The sequence below is a fragment of the Triticum aestivum genome, chromosome 4B, assembly GCF_018294505.1.
Source record: "Triticum aestivum cultivar Chinese Spring chromosome 4B, IWGSC CS RefSeq v2.1, whole genome shotgun sequence".
NCBI lineage: Eukaryota > Viridiplantae > Streptophyta > Magnoliopsida > Poales > Poaceae > Triticum > Triticum aestivum.
The window spans coordinates 303,547,621-303,551,679 of NC_057804.1; positions in this window are offsets into that span (position 1 = coordinate 303,547,621).

Below are 4,059 nucleotides of genomic sequence, written 5' to 3' on the forward strand. Positions count from 1 at the left end.
CATAATTTCAATGAACATAAAAAGGTTAAGGTTGCGGTTGGTTCTTTCACTGGTTATGCTTTGGTTTGGTGGAGTGAATATTGTCGGTTACACCCTGATTATATACCTACTACTTGGGATGATTTGAAACTTGCCATGCGACATACTTTCGTCCCTGCTTATTATACTCGTGACATGATTAAGAAGTTGCAACACTTAAAACAAGGTAGTGAAACTGTAACAAAATATTATGATGATTTACAAACTACCTTGTTGCATTCCTCTTTAGAAGAAAGTGAAGATGATTTTGTGGATAGATTTTGGGGAGGATTAAACCGTGATATTCAAGAGATACTAATTCATGAAGAGTGTTATCCTATGGACCATTTGTTTCATCTTGCTTGCAAAGCTGAATAGGAAATAAAACGACGTGTTGGCCACGAGGAGAACAAGCGCACAGTGCACATTCGAAGAGTTGATATGATTGTTCCTTCAACTACTAGGCATACTATGACAACCACATCCATTGTTGTCAGGACTACATCACCTCCACCATGTGACACATCGCCCCCGAGAGTGGCTACATCATCTGAGTTGATCATAAGAGGTAATGACAAAGGTACTGATCTTCCATCTCTACATGAGAATGATGAATGCCTTGTCAATTTGAATGCACCATCTGATGAGCTACCCACTACTTTGATCACACCACCTATTTTAGAGGACTACGTTGATAATTTGACTTTGCCATGTGATCAAACAACTGAAATACCAACAATTTTGAGTGCACCCATTGAATTAACTATTGATGCAAAAGAACCAATGTTTAATCATTTTGATATGACCTCTAATCTTGGTGATGATTCTGTGTTGAATGACTTATTGCATGTTTGCTTATTTAAGCATGTTGTAGCATGTAAATTTGATGCAAGTAAGGTTTATTCACCAATGTTGGGATGGTTTAATGATGAACATTGTCAATCTTTTGAAATGAATAAGAGCTTCACTTATATGTGCAAGCTGAGTTGCAATATTTTCATGCCTTCTACTTCTTGTGCTAATTTTTTGGCTTTAGATTTTATGAACTATGCAAGTTACTCATTTATTCATGTGTCATATATGCAAAAATCAAGGGAAGTTAAAATGGATGACATATACATATACAACATGTACAGCTTGTCTCTTTTGTTAGCCACATTTCAGATTAAGCAACGCCGAGGACGGCTTTATTTTCAAGAAGGGGAGGATGATGAGGACATGACTACCTTGGATATGACCAAAAATATTGCATATATGCATATTTGTCAGGTGATTTCTAGTGCAAACTATTCAATAATCTATTTATGTTATCTAGAACAAAAATACTTCACACACTTTTGTGTTTTGTCTAATTGCAGGTGTATGGGACATTTGTACAATCCACATATGAAGATAAGGAAGAAAGAGATGTTTATTTGCTGTCCAAAAAGTTCTCTCACGTCACTTTTGGCCCAAGAGAAGATAGAGTCCAAGTCTCTCACATTCTGGATTCAGATTCGGACTGCACAGACATACCTGACTCAAAACGCACACAAGTTTTTCATACGGACTCCGAATTGGGTGATTCTTTTTTTTGGAAACTAGATTTCGTGCACTTTCCAACCCAATTGGAATCACCTTCAAATTCGTTCGGAGCGTTGAGTTGTGGACGAAACAATCTGATGCTGCAGCAGAATCCGAGTCAAACTACAAGTCCAAAGGTGTTACATCACCTCCACTTGGGCCCATTGGCCTTGTACGACCTAGATTTAGTTTTAGGCTGCCTTGGGACGTCCTCCCACCTCCTTGGCCGCCACCCCTTGCTCCTATATAAGTAGATCCATCTAGTAGCTTTTCCTTGGGATTTGTTTAGTTAAAAGTTAGCCATTGCAACTTCGTGTACTTCGTTTGTGTCCAACGACCAGACCAAGACCGCTTACGGATCCCCACCATTATCAATACCTCATATATATTTGCAATATTCAGATTGCTTTATCATATTCTTGCTCGTTCTTCGATTGCTTGCAGGAATAGACCTTCGTGGTCAGGCTGACCGTGCTTCCGGCATCGTCAGTAACCTCAGGAGATTGGTTTAGCGATTGTTAAGGCGCAACGTCGTGCACGTTTGTAGTCGGATCGTCAAAGTCGTCTCCACCAAATCGATAGTTATCATCTCATCGAAAGATCGGGACCCTCGCCTCTATCAAGTGGTATCAGTTTTCAGGTTGCTCGGTGAGAATTTCCAGTTTTTCCTAGATTAGATTTTTTTTCTTACCTATTGTCCAAGAAAAAGCCACAAAAAAGTTAGATCTGTTCATCCTTTATCCAAGCCAGTCTGAGCCTTTGCAATTTCTATTCATTGCTTGCATAGTTGAATTATCGGTTGCATCGTCGTGTCAGTTGCTGGTCTTAGTGTCTAGTTCCTTTAGAGTTTCGAGTTCTGTTCACATTAGTCACGCCGCCGCTGCATCATTATCCCTTCCGCCGTCCACCATCCCATCTATTAATTTCCACCACGTGCTACGCACTGTTCATTGTCATAATCATAGTTGAGGTCATTCACATCTTCGCCTAATCCAATCTGCATCTTATCTAGTTTGTCTTGGTAAGAGAGAGAAAAAAAAGAGAGAGAAAAAAAGAGAAAAAGGGAAAGATAAAAAAGAAAAAGAGAGAGAAGAAAAAAAAGGGCGTGAGAAAAAAAAGAGAGAGGAAAAAAAATTGGATCTATCTAGAATCAATCTCGTACCTGAATTCGGATTGGAATCTGTTTTGCGCACTGTTCAGTAAAACAGGTGTATCTTCCTCATACGAAGTCAGTTTTGACTCCGTGAGTACTCAAATTGAAGATAGCGATGAGCCGCATCTAAATAGTTGCAGAAGCTAGTTCAATATTTGACACCTCAAAATCGGCTTCTAAATAGATCTTTTTGCCCTCCGAAGTTCGTGAACACAACTTGTTCCAATTTTTCAGGCCAGTTTTAGAATTCTTTGACTCCTCATATCAACTCGGAATTGAGTGATTCTTTTTGCATTGGAAAACTTGAGTTAGTAGCATTCTTTGAAATAATTTATCAGAAAATTGTCTCAAACTTTTCAAGAGGAAAGTTGGAGAGAGAGTTGTTGTATATCCTGCTTGGCAGTTGTTTTTCATCATTATCTTCACTGCCGTTGTGATCTTCACTTATATCTTGCTGTCAATAGCTACTTAGTATCCTTCATTGATGCTAGTTGTGCTACGTCGTGACCTCATTAGTGTTCTAGGCTCGCGTCTCTAGTCCGGTCTAGCCTAGGACCAGCACAGTACCGTCGTTGAGCGTTTATTCAACATTGCATCTTTGAATTGATTATTGCTAATCTTTTGCTACCATATATAGCCAACCCAGCTCCACATATTTCTACACCGTGTATACGTACGCTCCCCTGGCAATCGCTTTACTCAATATTCGGAGTTACTTGACACCGCTGGTTGCCGATCACCGCCTGCTGCATGGTAAGAACTTGTAAGACATTGATATTTGCTTTACTGTGAGCGTTTTACCACCACATCCTAGTAGTTATAGGAACATTATTTTTGGGTTTTGTTTCTTGTTCTACTAATCATGACAGGATCCAGAGTCAATTCATGGGCTTTGTTGATCGCGGGAGATGTGCCACCACCTTTGCAAATACCACAACCGTCATGAGAGGTGCACAAACATCTAAATGCACATGATCAGGTTAATGTATCTATACCATCATTTAATGGCCGTTTTAAACCTGCTTTATATATTGAATGGGAGTTCGACATAAAAAATATATTTACTTCCCATAATTTCAATGAACATAAAAAGGTTAAGGTTGCGGTTGGTTCTTTCACTGGTTATGCTTTGGTTTGGTGGAGTGAATATTGTCGGTTACACCCTAATTATATACCTACTACTTGGGATGATTTGAAACTTGCCATGCGACATACTTTCGTCCCTGCTTATTATACTCGTGACATGATTAAGAAGTTGCAACACTTAAAACAAGGTAGTGAAACTGTAACAAAATATTATGATGATTTACAAACTACCTTGTTAC